Genomic DNA, 24,278 nt, shown 5'->3' on the forward strand with positions numbered 1-24,278 from the left:
AGGCATAAATATTTTTGTTTGAGCGCAAGTTTGCAAGCTACGCCCATGACTGACAAGTTGGACAGATGGAGTTCAAGAGCAAATTTTGTTTTTATCCGTAGTTCCCAGTCTTATACGAGGGCGCAATTTGATTTTATCTACGAGCAAATGCCCACGCATCCCGATCAGAAACACATAACAAGAATATTTCAAAACTATATCTCCCGTTGTTACTTGTTATAATTTTCTGTTATTTTAACTACTAACGAGACCAAATTTATAACACGATATGTTACGAAAATTGCATTCTGTTATAATCTTGTTATTTCATTCTGATCGGGATTACAACTACCTGAAAAGAACTCAGGGGCAGTCGCTGTTGTTTGGTCGATACACCCTGAAAAGTGTGTGTTCAAAAGAAGTTCAGTTCTTCACTTTCGTCAGTCGAGTATTCACTATTAGCAGTTCCAATTGCACTGACATTTTTTTATAAAATAGAGATAGAATATCAAGATGTTCAGTGGAGTTATTACAAAATGCCTGTTCTACAACTTTGTAGAAGACGCTTAATTTATATCTCTCTCCGTTCAAAAATTAGTGTTTGCGCCCTCTATGTAGTCACACTTGAAACATACATTTTCTAACCAAAACATAATTCGTATTATGTACCAAAACTCTTCTGAACATACCATTGAGCTAAATCTAACCATTATTTCACAAAAATGGATAGTTCATGGGAATGGAGTATTGATACACAACCATGCACAGCTAGTCCCCATGCAAAACTGACTCAGACATAACTTCGTTAAAAGATTAATAACTTCTTTTAACAAAACCGGATTTTCTAGCAGTCTTTAACAAAGTTGTAGACAATTAAATCATCTTTCTTATTTTCACTTACGGTGATATAGGATGCATACAGTGCCACCTAGCGGCGAAAATACGAGCTAGTGGGTTTTCTCCATGTAGTTTGTCGAAAAATCCCATACAAACTTCAGGTCGTTGGTCCGGTAGCTAGACTTGCCCGATTTGCTTCAAATTCGGAGCAAATACTCCTGGTGGGACTATAAATCGACTCCGGGGTGGGCCGATAGGGGTCATTTTTTTGTCACTCTATTGCATAAGTTTCTTTATTAAAATGGTTTCTGCAATATTTACGAACAACAAATCCTACAACATTTTTGTTACATTATAATTGTATAGTTAAACACATAACCTAGTTAAAAATATGAGTCTATATTAGTACTTTGAAAACTGTCACTATTACTATAGACGCTGACCAACACTAATAGTTGAACCTATACGAAAATTTGTTATATTAAAAGTATAATAATTATTTACAATTCCGTCAATCACATTAATTTTTACTCTAACGGATAAAATCAATTATCTATAATATCCTACATACAGATACTGACAACCCAGCTTCTAGTTTGAATTTACACTGAGGGAATATTTTTTAAATCTGGTGCGAATAGGTTTCGTACAGAAAACTTTCGTAAAACAAACGAATTTTTCGCACATATGATGAATAATTCGTAATTCTACGGAAGCACTTTTATTTTTATAACCAGTTTTTCGTAAATACCACGGAACGACTTTCGTAGGCTTATTACGAATGTAATTCATTAGCCAAACGAATTGTTTGATGAAATATAGGAAAGCTTTTCTAATATTTACGAGCATCTTTCATAATATAAACAATTTTTTGGAGGAATCCTTAAAATTATTATGCACAAAAATCTATTCGCTGAACGAATTTATTCGTAAATCTGCTACAAATAGGTCCAACCACGGATCCGAGCATTTTCGTGCATTGTAAATAGTTGGTTTCGTTCATTTCACGAACTAAAACATGGTGACTTGAACAACAATTTTGTTGTAATTTTTCGTGTTCGCAGAAAAAATTTGTAGAATGAAAATAGATGTAAAATTAAATCATTCCACAAATACATGTACTTTTTCAACGGATTTTTATATAATTTTACACGTTGATTGAAAATTACAGTTTGATTAACTGAATGACCAATTAATTTTATTTCAATATGATTGAAAAATATGTTACCTGGAATATTATACGGATAAAAGTGAAAAATCATATGTTTTTATGCTTTATTTATGTGCATTGATTTTAATTTGATTTTCAATCATATTTTCGATCAAGCAATATTTGTTTACAACCAAGGCGGTTTACAGGTTGTGTAAATTTCATCATTTTTTGTGTGTATATTACACGAAATTTATCGTCGAAGACGAAACTATTTCTCGTGATTGAAAAAAAAGATGGGTGGGTAATGTCAGAGACATAACCGGAGTGAAGTAGAATACACTTTAGACCGGTAAATTCTGCTCTGGAATAAGCAATTTTTATGCGATTTTGTCGACTTTAGCACATTCATAGTTTATTTGGAGTATTTTTGGAATTATCAAGTTGACAATTTGCAACATTCTTTGAAAATATTGTTGAACTTTTATGAATGAAGGCACGCAAACGAGCGTTTGACCGTCGTCCTACTACCAGCATCAGAGAAGTAGCCGATCAGCATTTTTCGCTACATGGCCTGTACCAAACAAACCGCTCGTAAGTCCACCGGAGGAAAGGCTCCCCGCAAGCAGTTGGCAACAGCCCCCTTGCAACCCTATACCATCATATGGAGTTTGACAGCGACCGACATATATGGGGCGTTATAAAGCCCCAAACAAAGAATTATGTTCGGCACTATGCTCGATATTCAAGCATTCCACACGACGTTTTGCATCTTGTGGGATGATTTAACATCATATCATTCAGAAAATCGACATTTTGTAACTAAATACAGCTTCTAATCATTCGGTTCAAAATCAATGTTTTGCCTTTCGTGGCAGTGATGCTGGCTGTACAGAGACGTCGTCCTTGACAGGGGGCTGGTTGGCAACGAAGGCCGTGTAAAAGTGCCCCAGTCACGGTTGGCGATAAGAAGCCTCATCGCTACCGAACAGAAACTGTCGCCCTGCGAAAAATTCACAGCTATCAGAAATCGAGCGGGCTTAAATTGTGACCCAAAATAAACCACAAACCAACAAGTTGTTTTCAGGACCAGCCAATTATAAAGTATTATTATTATAAATGAAATTTTCCCTTTCCACCCGGCTTGAATAACTATCAATCTTGATGATGCTGTGCGGCGGGGGCACTAGTTTTTATTATAGTGGAAAATTTAGGTTTGCGCGTTTTTCCCAAAAGTTTTTTAGCTGTGCTGTTTTCAAGGAAGTTGTAGTTGAATAGTTTATTTCTATTGTCAGAGATGGACCTTCCAACGAAAACTAGTCTGGCTCGCTTTGAATCGAATTGTATGGACCAACCACTGCTTTCACAAAATCTGTTATTTTCAGTACTTGAACATTCTACACAACTGGGAGTCGGCGTAGCGTATTGGTAAATCAATTGCCTTGTACGCAGCGCACCTGGGTTCGAGTCCCGACCCCGCACATAGGGTTAGAAATTTTTCCTAAGAGATTTTTCTAACCCGAAGAGGCGAATGACCTTAAGGTTAAAACCTCTATAATTGAAATAAAAAAAAAAAAAAAAAAATTCTACACAACTAGTCACAACTATTTCCAATCAGCGCAAAAATCGAAGGCTTTCATTCAGTACAATAGCAGATTTTCACTTTTAGAAAAATAGGTAACATTCTGGCCGAAAATTTTGAAACGGAGCACCTATATCGAAACGTTAGAAAACGTTCGATTTTTGTAAACAACCTGTCTACAAATCACACAAATAACATTTTTTATTTTGTGCCATTCTACTTGAAACCAACGATATTGTTCACAAGTGACTCACTTACCATCCAACGCTCTTGGCAAGCCACTTTCTGATGCTTGTAATAACAAAACTTCAATTCGATTCTTTGTCGATAAATTGATGGCCCTGAAAAGGGCCTGTTGTTTGGGCAGTGTTCGAAATTTTCTTGGAGCTGGTGTATATGGTAATAGTTTTGGTGCCATCTGAGACGGCGTGCTTGGCCAACTCTTCTGACAGCAGCAAACGGACAGTGGTTTGAATTTTGCGGGAGATGCTGCAAACGAACTGCTGCATGCTGATGCTGCAAACGAACTGATTTTTTTTTTTTTTTTTTTTTATAAAATAGGTTTATTTGTCAATTCTTGATTAGTGTCAAAGTTTTAACTTAACAGTACAAATTTTCAGCATTGGGTTTGAAAGTAAAAGTTCAAATTATCTACATCTACCCTATTTCCTTGATTTTTTTCAATGAACAAAATGTAACAATACAACAGTTTCAGTATCATTGTTTTCGTTGTTGTCTCAATTCGCTCTAGCGAAGGCCTTAGCAGTTCATCATATGGGATGCGCCGCGCTCCAGTCAGTATCCGTAGCTTTTGCTGAAACAGTGTGTAGGCATCACGCACTCGTATGCATTGAAAGTATCTGTGTTGTATGGTTTCGACTGGCTCTGCACAGTGAATACAGTTTTCTCCATCTGCTCGTCTCATGGTGTGTAGTAAACGCCTGTGCGGTACTTTTTGGTTTACCCACATATATAAGATACTGCGCTGATCAGGCAGTAGCCCACGGGAGGATATATTCCTCCATATTCGTCTCCAATTTGCCCCGGGGCTGGCAACTACAACTTTAGCTCTGTCGGTACGTTCAATATATAACCGACTAATTTGATCGGCGGAGGGGTGTTGGCGAATTTGGAAGGGAAGGGTTGTAATATTGTCCATTATAATTTTTAGGCAAGGAAGAGAAGTTGCTTGAGGCGGATTCGCTTGGTTAAGGTAGGAATTATAGAAGGGAAGGGATTCGATCTCGTGTAGGTGGCGATTGATTAGCAGTGCTTTGCATTTTATCGCCGGTAGCTGCAGGTTTAAGCCGCCGTCATCCTTACTACGCGCCAGTTGTTGCATCGGTACCGTCGCACAAAAGCCGCGAAATAGATAAGAGCGCATGGTAGCAGTTAGCTTAGCCATGTGCGCTGTTTTTGGATAAAGGTTGGCTGCCATGTACCACATTTTGGATGATATGAAAGTATTCAACAACGTTACTTTTTGGTGTAAAACCAAACGACGCAACGAGTGAATCCAGACTAGTCGAGCAAAATTTGTCACGAGAATGTCCCAGTTTAAGGACACCATTAATGGGACTGAGTTCGCAAAAATCACACCGAGTATTTTTATGCTGCTTTCCGTACGAAGCCATGGCACTGTTATGGGATTCGTTGTCAGACCCACGTCAATTGCCGTTGTTTTTGCTTCATTCAGACGGGCTCCTGAGACTTGTTCGAACCGCCTGAATAAAGCCCGCATTTCATTCAGCTGCTCTGCGTTGCTGACGATGACACTGATGTCGTCCGCGTATGCGACGATCAGGTCTCCTCCACACACCTGTTCTAATCGTTTTAGTAGCGGGTGAAGTTGAATAATAAACAGATGCATAGCTAATGGGTCACCTTGACGGACCGATCGCTGTATAGGGAAGGGTGCAGAGAGGTGTCCGTTTATTAGCAGTCGAGACGAAGACGCTGCTGCTATATGAGAAAGCAACTCAACCAGAGCCGTGTTGAATCCCAGCGCGCGCATGGTGTGGAACAGAAAATGGTGACTTACCCTATCGAATGCATGATCGAGGTCGAACGACACCAGTTTGCCTCTCCGCTTGTTTGTTTTCAGCTGAGCAATTCTATCTTTGAGTGCCAGGGTGGCCTGAAAGATGTTCCTGGTAGAGTTTGAGCACTTTTGCGAGTCAGTCAACAGATTGTGAGATCGAAGAAAATTTTCGAGTCGTTGCTTCAGAATTCGAGAGAGTATTTTGTAGTCGCAGTTGATTAAGCTTATCGGCCTGTATGCACGCGCAGTATCCCCTGAACCGCGTTTCTTCACCAATACGATCACCCCATCAACGAACTGTGCCGGAAAATTGGATCGAATAGCCTCATTCATGATTAGGTTTAGCTCACGATGGATGACGTTAAATGTACGCAGATAAAATTCTTTCGGCAGTCCATCAGGACCAGGTGATTTTTTGGATGCACTGGTACGGATGGCAGACAAGATTTCAGCCGTCGTTATTTCCTCCATAGTGGCTTCGTTAGTAGCGATGATTCTTTCGCACTGGAAGGGGCCGTCGTCTTCTTGTTGTTCCACTTCGCCACGCGCATACAGGCCGGTGAAATATTCGACCATGTGATTCTGTATGGTGACCGAGTCATCAATGATTTCGTCTCTCTCGTTTCGTAGTCGCTCGATGGTTGTTCTTCGCCTCTCTCGCTCTCCCAGCTGGTAGGTTGAGATCGGCTCACCCGCCACGTACGTCTCGTTGATTCTGACGAACATCTCAGAGAAGCGCCGCTGGTGTGAAAGCATTTCTGCCTTCAGTCGGTTGATGGTGGTCAGCATTGACTGGTTGCTATGGTAGCTGTCGTATGCCTGGCGCAGTAAACCGTAAAGTCGCTGCTGCTCGCGATAGAAATTATCAAACGCAATTTTTGATTTCCATCGGAAGAAAGATTTTATTTTAGGTTTTGCACACGACAGCCACCATTCCATCCATGACGGAAAATTTCGACGCTGGCGAGTCCAATACTGCCACTGTATTTGAAGCTCGTCGATGTTTTCGTCGGTCAGGAGATGAGGACGGAGGGACCAGAAACCACGACCATGTGTTCTGTCGGGAAGAGGAAGGCAAATTCTCAGAGTGACGGCTTTGTGATCCGAGAAACAGCAGACATGGGCCGCAGTCGTTCTCAGCTGATCTCGAAGGCCTGCGTTCACGTATAGGCGATCGAGTCGGGAGGAAGAGTTGTGCGTGATGTGTGTGTATTCGATCTCGCGTGGTCGGAGCTGCTGCCATACATCATGAAGATGCAGCTGTTGAACGGTGGCTTGTAGAGCAGGACTAGAGTTGCTCCCCGTTGCGTCGCATGCTCGTAACACGCAGTTAAAATCGCCTCCTAGAATGGTGTGTGCGGTGTGGTGACGAAGATAGTAAGCGATCGTTGTGTTGAAAAACTGCTCTCGCTCGGCACGTTGAGCAGATCCCGACGGGGCATACACGTTACACAGCGTGATGTTGTTTACACGTAAGGCGAGTAATCTCCCATCCAGGCTCTTTTCTACGTGCGAGAATTTAATGTGTTCTTTAAGAGCAATTGCCGTTCCTCTCCTCGCATGATCGACGTTGCAGATAACGTTGTAGCCGGGTAAGGTGAGCTGTTCGTTTTCAACCTCCTGTAGGAATATGATGTCAAGATCCATCGAACGAGCGAAAGTGCGAAGGGCATTTAGTTTGGTTGTATTGGTGATCGTGTTGATGTTAATAGTTCCAATATTGCAGCTGATGTAGTCCCCCATTGCTTACATCTCTTCATCGGAAATCTGGACGCGTCCGTGTTCGGTGGTGGTGAGGTCTTCGTCACCATGCCGCATCTTTTTCCCCGGCGGTAGCCTTCGTGAGCGTCGGCTAGCAGCTGAAGCTTGAGATGCTTGTGAGCTGTCTGTTTCGTTGCCATCAGTTTTGCGTTGTAGGCCGACGATGCCGAGTGGGTTTACGGTCGACGGTTGGTTGGCTGTGGACGCAGCCGAAGTTTTCTGTTGAGTCGCTACTGGCGCGGCGGGGGGAGCCATTATATTTTTCTGCTGGGTAACTATAGACCGTGTCTCGATAGGTTCACGCGGTTGTACAAGTGGACCCGAGTCTCGTGCCAAGGGCTTCGACCCCGACGGTAGTTGTGTGTCGGCCAGCTTCGGCTTGTTCGGTTTTGCCGGTCCTTTTTGTTGGACTGACATTTTCGTGACATTTGCATACGATCGGTCGGCTGTCAATTTCTGCACGAGCAGTTTTTTGTTTTGCACACATGGGATGCCAATATGTGCAAATTCGCAGCAGTGAAGGCAGGTTTGCCGCTGCCCCTTGTAACCAACCGCGGTATCCTCCCCCTGGATCGTCACGAGTGAAGGGATGTTCTTCCTCACCACCATCCGAGCAACACGAACACCAGTCTTCACGCCTTCGAAGGCACCGTAGCGATTATCCCACAGGAGGTCACGAACGTTGAGAACCTCACCATACTCGGCGAGGAAGACAGCGATTTGTTCACTGGTGATGTCTTCGGGAAGGTCGAATATTTGCACCTCCACAGCTCCGTCCTCCATGGTTATCCGCAGTTTGTACGATTTGCCATCGAAAACGAACTCGTGTTTGCTATCGTGTTCTTCCACGATTTTCTCAGCCAGGGTAAGGCTGTTGACCTTTACGAAGGTACATCCCAGCCTCCTGCTTGGCTGGATCTGAAGAACGTTTTCGCGCGTGAGACCGAGTTCTTTCCCAATGAACTTTAGGATCACATCATGGGAAAGGTGTTTTGGGAACTGTGAATAGTCCACGCGAAATGTATTTTCCCGCATCACAGAGAAACACACTCGCGTCGATTGCAAAAGCACTGTGCTTAGAAGCACCAATGAGAGTAGAAAAATAAACCGTATAGTATAGTTCGTGAGCAAACTTTCGATATTAACGCGTTCGAGATGTATCGACCGATCAGCACGGAAGCTTGCTGGTAACTGACTGATCGTGAACAACAGCATGCTAAGTTTTTATACCAGACTACAGCACAATGTAAGTTCGTCCTTTTTTGTGTTGTCCTCAATATGTGTTCTTCGTAGCTCCACCCCTTCGTTGGTCGACCACATATTTTTGATAAAGAACAAAATTGAAATTGTGTTTCCAATACGGAAATTATCGAACACTCAGGGTAAAAAGAGTAATGTAGTACGGCACCTTGGTAAAATGTTTGAGAATTGAAACTTTTTTTGAATGCGCCTAGTAAAAATGTTTTCCACTTCACTCCAGTTTGTTTCTGACCATATTTGCAATTTGCGTACTGAAATAAATCATAATTTAAGGTTTAACATAAATTGCTCTCCAGGGAGAAACAGTCCATGAAACAGAAAATGCAAACTTATTCTTTGAATTGATTTTGGTGGCCCTGAAAAGGGCCTTTTTATAATGATACAAGTGAGTTCTACCTTTTCAACTTCCAAATCCATACAAAGTGCGTCCCTGCCGCTTCAGAGTATAGACGACATTCATTGCGGTTTTGCGCTTGGCGTGTTCAGTGTAGGTCACGGCATCTCTGATGGCATTTTCCTGCACACCATCAGCATTCGTAGATTAAATCGGAGATGCATTTTACACCACCACGACGAGCCAGACGCCGAATGGCAGATTTGGCGATTCCCTGGATTTTATCACGAAGAACCTTGCGATGACGCTTGGTACGGGAACGTAAACATGATACCGCTCATTGTAGCGTCCGGACGAGCATGTTGCTGATACAAAACAAGCTCGCGTGACCTGTATATATAACATTCCCGTATGTAATGAAACGCTTACATGCTCCTTTTTGACGGCTCTGCGTGGGATATGCTGGCAAATTGCGCATTTTCCTCGCTGTTTTCGAAGGATTTTCTGAAAATCCTTATTTTGGTTTATTTATAGTAATCGCAGTAATTCCGAAATTTAATACGTGCACAAATTTTCGATCAGATAGTGCAAAAATATTGCGATTTCGTCCAGTAGAACGGAAGATATTCGCATTTCAAACCTGGGAAAATTTCTCAACTGAAATTTTTGAAACGGGACCCCATATTGAAACGTTAGAAGTATTCTACTTCAAAATGTCCGATCTCGAAGTCGGTTTGTATACGATACGCGGCCCTCCAGACCAGGATTAGGTTGACGATTTCCAGAGTTATTGCAAAACGTTTCTATATGAGAAAGGCAAAATGATTGTTCCGGCTTATATGGAAGTTTCATATGTAACCGGACGATTCAGTCTATATTTCCGGAACAATATATTCGATCCGTAAAAAAATTTGCGGCAGTCTTTGAAGGTATATCATTTGAGACTAATTTTGTGAAAATCGGCCCAACCATATTCGAGAAACTGACATGAGTTTGGTAATTTTGAGAAGTGGCCTTTTTCCAGGGACTGCAAGGACCTTTTATAATCGTCAATATGACCAACGAGATTTCGAGATGGAGGTGAAGGTATGACCTGGGGTGCACCAGCCATATTTTATGCTTCTATTTCATGCTTGGTTTGTGATGTGAAAATCGGTTCAACTATCGCCGAATAGCTGGTATGGGTTTAGTTTTGGAATATTCCCGATACCTGGGACTTCCGGAATTGTCGATAGTGGACAATAACTTCAAAGAATCTTTGATTGGCCATCACTGGTCTAGAACTGCAGATCGATGTTTGTAAAAGTTTGTTTGTAAAAAGTTTGTAAAAATCGATCAATAGGTGTGACATTAACTTGCAAGTAAGCAAGTTCCCTGGGGGCATCAAGAACAGTGCTTAAAAACATTGACCTCCCTGCCTGAACTTGAAACAGAAACGAAATTCAATTCATGCCCGCCGCGATTTCCTTCGTCATTCGTTTTCCCGATACAGCGCATTCTGGTTCGGATATGTCCGGTTTCAGAAGCAAACTGAATTTTGTTTCTATGATAGCGACGAGAGGGATTATATTGAGCAAAAGTGCACCAGATATAGATTACGCAGTTCACTTAGGCTTCGAAAATGTAGAAGATGTCATCTTCTGTCTTCAAACTGTCAAATAACAAAAAAATGCTTCGGTTTGTTGTATTTCCCTTGCACTCGAGTGTTAGATTTTGCATGAAATTTCAATCAAGTGGAAAGTCAATGAATGAGGGAGGCGGTGAATCTGAATGTTGGTTTCGGTAAATACAAGCAGAATTAGGAAACTGATTTTAAAATTCCGCAGCACTGATCAAGAAGCGTCAAAAGTGGTCATTATTGTGATCAAAGCTACTTCGATTGGTCATTAGGGATGTAGACTCGCAAATTCAAGTAATGTCGCACATATTTTAATGTGTATTACAACGTTTGGACTTCATGGTGGACTCTTTTATATGAGAATATGATGAGTTACAGCTTTCTTCAACCCGTAACCCAGGGACCGCAATTCCGATTCAACACAACCGATCGGAAGGTTGTACCTTTCATTTGTGTGAATATGTCCAGGCATCTATGAGAATCAAAGGTGACATTATTTTCCTCATGCACACATACATACACATATGGACATTTTCCGATCTCGTCGAACTGAGTTGATAGGTTTATGAGACTCGACCCTCCGGGCCTTTGTTAAAACTTCAGTGTTTAGAGCGATTGCATAAGCTACACGAGAATGGCAAAAATATCACAATCATTCTAGTACTCAATTGTTCTGAGCTCTTTAAAATAAAATCGATTTTGTTAGATTGATCTCTTACATATTAAACCTTTTTAAATCCACCTAGTGGTGCAATTGTGCCTTTCTCATATCACCAAACTCTGATTCCATGGCTGGTTATGTTCAATAAAATTGTAGAAATGTCCATTAAATTCTTAGTACACCTTGCACCTATATACAATGGCTCGCCAGCCACGAATTTGATAAACTAAATGTCGACGCTGTAACATTCGAAACAAAAAATATCATAGTTAATTAGCCTAATTAGCATTACCGTCAAACGGGGTCTAGTAACAATTCAATAACAATACCGTAAAGGGTAGTTTTATAGCTACCGATAAAACATAGATTGCATATGTAGCATGCTATAAAACTATAAATGTTACTTGGGAGACAACGCTAATAATAATGTTTACAATTTAGCTCCACTTCAATGGTAAGAGCATATCATTAGTATCCCTTACGTACAGATCGAGTATACAACAGTAAACGTTACCGTTAGATATATGATTGCTAACCAACTCAAATATACGCAAGATAACGATTTAACTATATAAACGATTCATGTGGGGTAACATGCAACAGTAATTTGTGTTATTACCAATACACCTTGAGTCTGCTGACTGATACAGCGATTAAAATAACCGAATTTATATTGTTGTAAATCACATTTTGAACGTTTAAACTGTAGAACTAGAATAAGGGGCTTACTAACTGCCAAAACTCTCTTAAAGGATTCTATAACATTTTCCCGAAAACCATCTCTCAACAAATACAATTTCGAAGCTTTTTCCTTAGAAATACATTTACCAGAATACATCAGTTCCCAGAAAACTAATTTCCAGAAAGTACCAAAGCCCAGAAAATTACTTGACTGAAAATTCAATTTTCTCAACTAAATTTCTAACAAACGTTTCGTTTAGATTTTATTCACTTAAATGCTTATTGTGATTACAAAAGTAATGAGAATTTAAACAAAGTACACACACCTAAATATTTGAATTGTTATTATTCTTTTGATTGAGTTATTTTAAGAATTGTTCAGTTGGCACTTATATATAAATGTGGTGGTTATGTTTTCGCTAATTCTCAATGTGCTATTCAGAAAGAACTTTTCTATGGCTGAATAGTTCCTCGGGTTCGGGGAAAGCGTTTTTTAGAGTAACAACACGTTTCAGATGGTGAATCGGATTACAAATTGTTTGAAACAGTTACATGAAGTAGCAAATTACGTGTTACGACCAAAATTTGGTCCACTTAAACGTGATGCATTTCATTTAAACATTTATTTAAAACCCCTGCGTACCTCTTATCTTGTCATCCATAAATGACGTAGCTTTTTTAGTGAGGAATTTTTAACACCCCCCTACCCCATCGTAGCATTTCGTCACAAAATTCTAAATACCCCCTGGTAATTACGTAGCTTGACGGTAACTCTCCCCCCACCCCTTGTCGCCGTAAAAAATAAAAAAAAAGTAAAGAACGATGTTAGTTGGATGAAACGGGTAAGGTTGTCGTGACATCAGGTTAACACATTCCTCTTTAAAAAAGCTACGTAGCATGACATGACCACCTACCCCCCTGTCGTCACACATCATCACAAAATACAAAACTCTCCCCTCCCCCATATAATGTTAAGTCATTTATGGATGGTTTATAGGAGTGTGCAGAATTTTACCCCTATTCGATTTTACCGTTTGCTCTTCAGTTATAAAAATGGTCTTCAAGCAAGAGGAGCAAAGGTTTGCTCGAGCATTGCGAAAATCCGACCAATTTGCACGAAATTGGGGAGATCGTAAAAGTATACATATGTATCAACAGTCACCAACGTATTCATGTGTTTGAGAAATGTTTGTTGATAGCCAAAATGTGTAGATTGGGGGGAAGTTAGAAATTGCAAACATTTTCAAACAAATGAAATTGTCCAAGATCAATAAGAAATGTCTGGTTTGGCAGCCTATCTGCACCTGTTGTTTGAAAGGCAGCATTTTGATTGCGAGGGCAACCGTCAGCTAGGAATTTCTGGGGAATGAATATCTGGTTATTTGTTAAATGTGGGTAATACTTTTCTGCGAAAGGAAATATTGTTTTCTAAGAATTGGTACTTTCCAGGTAATGGTTTGTTGGAGAATAGTTCTTTCTGCGGAACAACTTCGGTGTTTTAGTTTCTTGATGAAAACTGACTTATAGAATTTCCGGTGCTCTTTCTGCATTAGTACTACAATACTTTGCCGAATTTTTATTCTGATACGACATACTTCAGCGCCATATTTCTATATAGAAAAACCCAGAGCCAATTCGAAGGGTTTTCAATGTTCATTTGCTTACTCTTTTTAATTTGGATAGATCGAGCAAAATTGACAGACAAGTGCAGACTATTGCGTACAACTAATTGTTTTTTTTTATTTTTGATGTATTGCCTTCAGTTTTACTGATATAAATGTATGATGCGAGAATTCGGTCATCTTACCTATTATCGTATGTGAGGACTTCCACGAAGATCCGTCCGAAAATCTCCAAAATCGTGACGACTATTTTATATTCCGATGAAACTTTACAAGTTTCACAGGCATGGAAGTCTAAACATTTTCAACAACCAATAAGCTTATTTTGACTCAAGCGCAATTTTTTAAAAGGGCGTAGATGTTTCTACGTGCACTAATTTCAAAATTTTTTGTTCAGTTACTCTATTTTATACAGCAAAACGAGTTACAGGAAATGAATACTCCTTCACGAAAAAAATCACACCGAAAAAAAATTGTTTCATTTTTCACAAAACCAGAAAATTATATTAAAAATTTAAAATGCAAAAAACCCATTTTTTAATTTTTTTATATTTTGTCAACAAAAATTTAAAGAGAAAAGAAACATTTTGAATGTGATTGCATGATGGAGAACTTTTCAGTGAAACTTTACACATGTTTTCAAATTTCATACTAATTGCCATAGAAAAAAACTGTAAATTTATTACAGAATAATAATTTTTGTCATGAGCTTTTTAATTTAATTTTTTTTCCTATTTAAAAAATTATTTTGGCGGCAAATAGTATGAATTATAAAAATATGTCGAAAGTTTTAGTTAGGAAAACTTTGTTTATTAAAAGCTTCTCCATGATCCAAACACACTGAAAATTTTTTGTTTGCGTCTTTAAAACGACAAACATTAGAATGTTGATATTCTAAAAAGGCATAATTACACAAATTTATTGTTTTTGTTGGAGCAAAATTCCAAATATCTCGAAAACTATTCCATTTTGGAAGATTTTTGTTAAATAAATTTTGATTTAAAATGATACTTAGAATTATATTCTGTAATAAAATCACAATTTTGTACGTCAATTAGGACGAAATTTAAATACATGTATAAAGTTATTGTTTAAAAAACTTTTTATCGATAAGTTCTCCTTCATGCAATTACATTCGAAATGTTTATTTTCTCTTTAGGTTTTTGTAGACAAAATTTAAAAAATAGAAAAAAATGTTTTTTTTGGAATTTAAATTTTTAATATAAATTTTCGGTATTGTGAAAAATGACACAACATTTATTTCAGTGCATATTTTTTTCTTATAGAAGTATTCATTCCCTGTAACTCGTTTTCAGATAGTTTTGTTGTATAAAATAGGGTAATCGACCAAAAAAATTTGGAAGTTATTGCACGCAGAAACGTCTACGCCCTTTTTGAAAAATTACTCTTGCATCCAAATATTGGAATTGCCAGAAAATGTATGGAGATTCATAAACCGAACACAGCTGTAAAGATGCGTTCGAATCGATTTTGAGGTCGGCCGGTCTCTCATGGAATCCCCCAGGAAGAACCTCATGAAATTTCAGAAATCGAATTCGTATTTTTGATGCCAAACATCTTTGAAATGTATGAAACGTCGAGATTTTATGTTAGGGTGATGAGCCCATTTGCGCCATGTTTCTATTATCACCCTACCCATTTGAAGCCGTTGATTAGAGCAGTATCTGCCATCTTTGTTCAACGCATTGAGTCAAATGGAAGCGCAACAATAGGGGCACTCGATTCGAGTTTTCGTTGCGCTCAAACACGAGAATTTCACTGTTTTCAGTGCATTTGTGTTATTATATTGGTTCTTAATAACGAAGCAAAGCTGTTGATGTCAATTTTTACGTATTCAATTGATTGTAGGGCGAGAAATTAACGAATTAGTGAGGCACCTTGCTTAGTATGGTGAAAATAGGCACTTCACCCTATCTAAAAAAATTGTTTGATGAAAATCGATTTTTTGGGACTTTGCCGATTTCGCACCTTTTGTCTTTCTCTTAAAAAGAAAAGCTATGCAATCAATGCAAAAATCAATTTTTTAAACGAGACCCGGAGGGCTGAGTGTCATTTACCATTCGATTCAGTTCGTCGAGATCGGAAAATGTCTGTGTGCAGATATATGTGAGTGTGTCATTTGAACTCACACAATTTTCTCAGAGATGGCTGATCCGATTTTCACAAACTTAATTTCATCTTAAAGGTATAACACTCCCATAAGTTGCTATTGAATTTTGAGTTGGTCCGACTTCCGGTTTCGGAGTTACGGGTTGAAGATTGCGGTCACATAGCAAATTCCCATATAAACTGGTACAACTATGATGTAAAACATATTAAAGTGGGTTGCGGGTCTGAATCACTATTGATTAATCAAGACAGCTTTGACCACATTGACCTCCGGTGGAACTCGCCAAGTTCCTAACCCAAGTAACAATTGAAGTTTTATAGCACGCTGCAAGTGCAATCTATATTTTATCAGTGCTTATAAAGCTATCACAAAACTACATTTTTTACTAGGGTAAGCTAATATCACACCTATTTCTCAGCAAATTTTCTACCGATTTTTGCAAATTTATTTTCAAATGAAAGATACAGTAACACCTTTAACAGCAGCTGAGTTTCATTCGGCTGTGATTCTTGGTTCCGAAATTACAGGTTGATTAATAAGGTTACACTGGAATTTCCCATATAAATCGTTACAATTGTAATACCTCAGAGGCTAAAAACTATTGAAATTATCACCAAATTCCTTCGATTCACACGTCTAGGTTAATGATTGGCAATCAAAAATTCTTGGAATATATTGTTCACTGTCGACGACTCCGGAAGTCCCAGATTCCTGGCACATTGCACAATTGAAGTCACTGAAGTGATGACTGAATCGATTTTCTCATACCAAGTCTCAAATGGAAGGCAAAATTTGCAGTTGAGTATTGTGTCGCCATCCATCCTTCCCTCCCCTTGCCCTTACACCTCTCTCCGTCATCACTCCTCTCCCTGTGGACCACCCTCATACGCGAATTTCCTTCGTCCACCCCATATACCGAAATAAGATGAAGGATTTCTGGCGCATCATCCACTCCCACTCTACCAACCCCCTACCTCCATCACTTCCAAACATATTCCATCAACATTTCAAAATATAATCACATGAAGATAACATTGAACTCATGCTGATTAAGCTAATTAAATATTATACTTTGTTGTTGCTAAGTATAATAAGAATGTAATACACATTTCCACAATTTTCTTGAACAAAACCAGCTAAGTTTGGATAAATGAGATAGGATCAATCGTACCACTAGGTGGATTAATACAGGTTTTCTTCTAAATTATTCATGTTACCCCATCATAAAAAGTTAATAATCTAATTTTTATCACTTTAAAAGCGTAGAAATTTTGTGTATTCATGGAGAAGCTTTCAATAACAATGTTTTCATAACAACTTTCGGCATATTTCTATAATTGATACTATTTGCAGTCAAAAATACAATTTTCTTTTGAATATAATTTTAAACGCCATTTTAAATCAAAATGCCCATAACAAAAATTTTCTGAAATGTAATAGTTCTCGAAATACTTTAAACAAAACAATTAATTTATTTTATTACGACCTTTTCAAAAGTTATTTGCATTTTTATATCAACAACAATTGGTTTTTCTAAAGGCTTGAAAAATTTCCTGTAACTTTCTCTTTGACATCACAACGATTTTGTAAACCATTTGCAAGTTATAGGAAAACAACCAAAATATTATTCAACTATATAGTTTATGGTGGAAAAATATACTGATTGTTTTCGAATAACTTTCAAATGGTTTACAACAAGGGGTTTCCAACGAGCCAAAATAGTGACACTTAATCAAGAATTACTTCGATTTTTCGAAATAATTCGGTAATCCGTCGATTACTTTGGTAATCAATAATAAGCGGGGTAATTGTCTGTATTATTAAAATAATTCACGTAATCAACCATAAATACAATGTAATCAGTTAATCATAAAGTAATCGTAAAGTCCATATCAACATTAGAATAGGGCTAATAAGATTTGTAAACAAACTTTTGTTTTGCTGATTTCTCTTAATTTGTTATATTTTCAACACAGAAGACATTTGAAATTGATTCTACCAAGGGTAAAGATGTTGATTCATGTGTATCTTTCATGAAATTCAACTCGACAGCGGAATAATAAGCGAAATAAGTTTGTTTACAAAAATCTCATTAGCCCTTTTGAAGAATTGATATTGAAGTAATTCATTACTACAAGACTCATTATATGTTGATTTTCACAGTTTTGCTCTCATTTTTTGTATACTCCAAATTGAATGTCTTAGGCCCTAAGATATTGACTGAATTTAATTAAGAATTAAGGAGGCAATCAAAAACATTTGAATACATCTTAGCATTTTAACAAGAAAGATTCTTTAATTTAACAATTAAAACTAGGAGAAACACTTTTCGGCACTTGGTAGGTGCGCAAAATATTCTTTGGAAAAACATTCACATGGGGGATCAATTCTTTGGAAATACACAAGAGCGACATTCGGGGGATTAAATAGTAGAGAGCATATTAGGGACAGCAAAGAGATGACGGAAAACGATGACAAAAACAAGACGAATACAAACTTGCACCATTTTGGCACGCAGCTGGTCTTTTTCAAAGACCCGACTTCCAGTCCGTTATTTGCATTCGGTTTTCAAGAGTGCAGTGATATTTTCTGCTAGTCTTGTAGTAGAGATCAGAGAATGATAGAGAAAAGTGTTGAAATAGCTTATGTTTGGATATTTATCGCCAGCACGTCCAGAACCCAGAAGAAATAACTTATCTGAGATATGGCGCCACAGTACTCGTCTTATGACCAGACAACATGTTCGATGTCGTGATAATCCTTCGCCACAAGCTCAAAGATCATTCTCTACAAGCCCAATATGCTGGGAATGTGCATCCAGCGTATTTACAAGATATTCATAGATGTCGTTTACAAGCAAATTATACAAAAGGAAGCTAAGAGATGAACCCTGAGGAAGAAGCATACCGCTTGCCTTTTATAATTTTATAAAATAAATTAAAGATTGCGTGAAATCATAAAAAACAAGCAAACGACATCTTACTATTTATCCGAATAATCGCACAGTGGCACGACGAGTGACAAAACCCCAAAAATCAATGTCTTGTAATTCATTCGAAAATATTTATTTTATTTTTCTCTTGGTTCAAAAATATCTCAAAATTTTACGATAATCGGATGAAAAATGAATTTTTCACATGTCGTTGAAGCAAGTGATGTCGATGATTTCTATTCAATTCGTTTCAGTATAATTGTTCGCACCTTCGAACTTCAAATGGCGATATCTCAAGAGTTACACGGCCGATTGGAGTAGTTTAAAGTTTTTTGAAAAGAAGAATGAATATACTAAACTATAGATATGGTTTTTTTTGTACAGAAATGAATAACCTTTGTTCTGTATTAAGAAAAATCAATAGAAAAATTCAATGGCGTTTCAGTAATTTATCTTTACACCTCTTCCAATTTTTGAGATGGTCTCCCATGGGTCACTTATCATGAATCTGACTCCAAATTTAGTGTAGTTTCAAGATATATAGGCCTCATCTTGCGCATTTTCGCACCGAAGTTGTTATATCTATGTTTTTGAAAATACCCATATGGAGACGCCCTGTAGCTCATGAATCTTCTTATAAATTGGTTACCTACTCGACATCATATTACTGAAAAATTAGTAATTTTTACTAGTTTTGGCAACCATTTCTGCTATCTGATGTTATTGACTACTATTATTAACGTGTATATTAACCCTTAAACGACCAACGCCTTCAAATGGGTTTACATAAAAGGAGTCGAAAAAAAGAATTATGGAATTTCAAAACTGATAGAAATGGATTCAGCGACCTGAAATTAGTTAAAAACCCAATTTTTAGCCAAATAAACCAATTTTTATAATTTTGTCACATCTTTGTATGGGGAGGTGCCACTGTGAGTCGTTTTGAATTTTTTTGTCGGTTCACATGATTTAGGATTTTTGAAGTGAGAATAATCCAGCAGAGCTAGAAAGTATTAAAGGTGTTTATTTTTTATTATATTTATTATTTTGTTAGATAATAGCGATCAATTTGCTAAGTTTCCGCTTAAAATAATTGAATAATCTAAAGTAATTCCAACAAGAACTCGCTTTGTCTCCAAAAAATCCAGAGTAATCGAGAAATTTTACAGTAATCGAGTAATTAATTAGTAATCGGTTTTTCGAAGAAGTAATCTTTATAACCATGAAGTAATCTAGGTAATTTTTTTCGGGAGTGACATGTAATCAATGCTGTTGGAAACCCCTTGGTTTACAATATCGCCTTGACGTTGATGAGAAAGTTATAGGAAATATGATGCATCTTTTTTAAAACTTATTGTTGTAGATGTAGAAACGCAAATAACTTATGAAAAGGTCGAAATTAAATAAAACAACTGTGTTGTTAAAACAAAATTTTAAATATCTCGAGAACTACCACATTTTAAAAAAATGTTTGTTATTAAAATTTTGATTTAAAATGACGTATATAATCAAATTCAGAAAGAAAATTGTATTTTTGACTGCAAATAGTATGAATGATAAAAATATGTCAAATGTTGTAAGGAAAACTTTTTTTATTGAAAACTTTATTGAAAATTTAAAACGATAAACATTAGCTTATTGACATGTTATAATGAGGTAACGTGAATAACTACAATAAAATTACACGAATTAATTGTTTTTGTTTGAGCAAAATTCAAAATATCTCAACAACTATCGCATTTTGAAAGAATTTGGCATTTTGATTTAAAATGACATTTAGAATTGTATTGAGCTTGAGCTTGTGCGACCACCCCTGGCTGCTACTCCGTTATCGATCGGGACTAGCTGAAGTTGCACAGGGAATCAGTAGATAAATATGCTAGGGATTAGCGAAACATCTTTCAATGTGCAACTCCTGGTAATCCTAAAGTGTTTCTGATCAATACCGGCGCCGGCCAGGCCCGAACGTAGATCGCGGAAGGAAAGGGAAGGAATTGTTAGTCCGATACTTGCTTTTGCTAGAGGCCGTATATACTACTGCGCACTCCACAAGTATCACGGGAGGAGGATATTTTTGTTATTAGAGTATAGAAGTTGGATATACTTCTTCTTTACCGACGCCAGAGAGGTGATTCCACTACCTGGACTAGATATCGATCCACCAATTTCATAGACCGGGGACCAACGGCTTTACTTCCCTTCCGAAGGAAGACGTGACCACAGATTTTTTCACCTCAGAAAAATCTCAACGACCTCGGCTAGAATTGAACCCAGGCCAACTGGAATGAGTGGCGGTCACGCTTACCACTCAACCACCGGCACCGTCAAAAAATGACATTGAGAATTGTATTCTGTAAAAAACTACAGTTTTGTATGTCAATTAGTTGAAATTAAAAAAAACATGCATAAAGTCATTGTTAGAAAAAAAAATTACCAATAAGATCTCCATCATGCAATAGCATTCAAAATGTTTCTTTACTCTTTAGATTTTTGTTAGCAAAATATAAAAAATTTAAAAATGGGATGTTTTTGCAATCTAAATTTTTAGTATAAATTTTTGTTTTACTGAAAACTGGCAACATTTTTTCACTGTAATTTTTTTTCGTACAGAAGTATTCATTCCCTGTAACTCGTTCTCAGGTTGCTTTGCTGTATAAAATACAGTAGTCGAATTTCTTTTTGAAACTAATGCACCTAGAAACGTCTAAGCCCTATTGAAAAATTGCTCTCGTATCAAAATGCTGCAATTGACAGAGAAAATTATGGAGATTCATAAACCGAACACAACTGCAAAATATCGTTTGAATCGACGAAGATAACATTTTGCGGTCGACTGGTTTCTCATGTCTAGAACACATTAAAATTATTGAAGGAGTCCGTATGGAACGCGTTCCATGTGTTTTCAATTATACTTAATTCCAATCGACTCCATGCTACTCCTTTCCAGACAACAATGATCAATATTCTCAGTTTATTAGTTCTAGGTCATTTATTGTCACGAAATATGCATTTGTTTTAAATGCTTACTCCTATCAGCTTCTGAACCTTGGAGCGAAGTGACCATAATTCAAGATAAATCAAATACTACCGGAATATGGATATGGGTACCAAATTACCTATTTTCGTAAACCTTTATTACTTGTAGTAATAAATAGTAATGTGGGTCGAGACTTCATTCGTGTAATGTCCCAGCATATGTTCAACCGCTACACGTTCGATGAGCATGTGCGACTTATTGGGCTTGCAGAGAGTAGTCTGTGCGCTTGTGACGAGGGCTATCACGACATCGACAATTTAAATGTATTTTCTAGATTCGTTTACTTAATCCAATAATATCTCTTGATAAAATCTGAATTACCAGGTCCAAATAATATATATGGGCCATTTCGCGCGAAGTGATCTTGAAGTCGACCTTCACAGATTTAAACCAATTTTGGAGAAATAATTCATCTAGGGCCAATATATAGAAATCGAAATGTTTGTGTTAATTAAATCACCCCTCGGTCCATGGGAGCTACCCCGTTTTGATAAATAGCTAAAACTCTCGATTTTCTTTTGATTATATCTCCGGTTCTATTTACTCTACAACCGTAAGATGCTTTTAGAAGGAAATCGTTCATGGAGTCTAGGAAAAATATTATTTTAGCAGCAGTACTATGCTATTTTCCAGGTAAAAATTAATAGTTTATTTTACTCGCTATACGGATATTTCAATTTCGAAAATTCTAATTTCATCGTATTCCTCAGATCAATTCTAATATCAATATAATTAAAGTCAATCCCTAGATTCACCGCTTTGAAAGAAATCCGTTACAGGAGGTAGGATCAAATTGAAATTCAATAACAGCCAATGTGAATAATGAAACCGATATAAATGTCCACACATACCCACACACATGCATACACACAGACATTTTACGATTCGAAAAGTATATGCAACTCGGATGGTTTTGTAGCATAACCTTTATATATTGGAAAGGTAAACAAGTTGCAAAGTTTAATAAAAAAATTTTTTTTGAGATTACATCAAATCTCAACGTTTCATGGATTTTAAAGTTATTTAGCATCCAAAATACAAATTCGATTTTGAAATTTTCCCTTACTCCCCCCTTTGAGAATTTTTCATTTCAGTTTATATAAGAATTTGCTGTGTGGTCGCACTCTTCAACCCGTAATTCCGGGACCAGAAGTCCAATTAACCGAAAATCCAATAGCAGCTGATGGGAAGGTTGTACCTTTTATTTGAGACTAAGTTTGTGCAAATCGATCCAGCCATCTCTGAGAAAAAGAGGTGACATTTTTTTCCTCATACACACATGCAAACATACACACACATGCATACACACAGACATTTTCCGATCTCGACGAACTGAGTCGAATGGCATATGACAATAGGCCCTCCGGGCCGGGATTGGGTTTGCGATTTTTAGAGCGATTGCATAACCTTTACATATGAGAAAGGCAATATTCCAGCACTGTAATCTACTTGTTTTAATATATTCAAAATGTGAAAAAATAAATTGACACTGTCAAGCTAACGCATTTGAGCCTATAAAATAAGCGACCTGATTAGGAAAAAAAAAGATTCAACATTTTTAAATAGAGCATACTTCCGAAATATTTTGAGGAACTATATTGTTCGGCACAAAATGAACATCGTTTACTTTGTACCAATTAATTTTAACACATGCACAAATAGCTTGAATTATGGTACTATCAACATTTTCCTCTTGAGAATGTGTTTTGCTATGGGAATAAAAGGAGCATCGTCTTATTCGTATTACGGCTAGTCTGACTTGAAGTGCGTCTCGTTGTACACCAAAAACGCAATACATTAGGTGTAAAGCTCTTTAGACGGTTTTGCAGCGTTATTTATTCCGTTTTTACTTGAAGCGAAACTGAGCCAGGTTCTAACCCCAGCTGCTGTCAAAATGTTCGAAATGACAGCGATTGGGGTCGCAACCTGACGCAGGTTCGTGGTCAAGCTAAAGCAGCATTAATTTATCGCCGAGAGGTCCATAAAGTTTAATTGTTATCTGAATGAAATAACCTAAAATATTCATCCTTTTTCATACATATCAAATCAATAAGTTTGAACGATATTAGAAATCGTTCTGTTCCTTTTTAACCATTATCGAAACAACTTAATCACATTTTCTGCCACAATCAACCTCCGGATTTGTGCTGCCGATAACTTTTCACCGATCAACATAAATGTAGCCGGTTTCTCTCCAGCATTCGCACTAGATTTCATTCTGGTCGTGGTAGTTCACATTTCCTTCGCGCACATTTTTGCGATAACATAAAAACCAATAGTTTCTTCCAAAATTCTAATCATTCTACTACATGTTTCCGAATACAGTCGTTAGGAGTATTGACACTAATGATCCGTCCTATCCCAGGTACGAAGGGTGTCTTACCGTTTGCACCACAGGATAAAGAAAATGATTCATACTTATTTATAGCCATGCTAATAATTACGTACAGTGGCAATAATTGATATGATGCAAGACTTTATCATACTATCATATTGGTTTACTTATGCTAACTAATTTGCTAACCTTCGTTTTTATGAAAGAAAGAATAAAAGCCATCATCAATAGAAACATAGCTTTACATTATGATCATCGAAAACGAGCGCTAGACCCACTGCGTACCATTTGTGTAGTGATCATGTAGGATATATGTG

This window comes from Topomyia yanbarensis, chromosome 1, assembly GCF_030247195.1.
Source record: "Topomyia yanbarensis strain Yona2022 chromosome 1, ASM3024719v1, whole genome shotgun sequence".
NCBI lineage: Eukaryota > Metazoa > Arthropoda > Insecta > Diptera > Culicidae > Topomyia > Topomyia yanbarensis.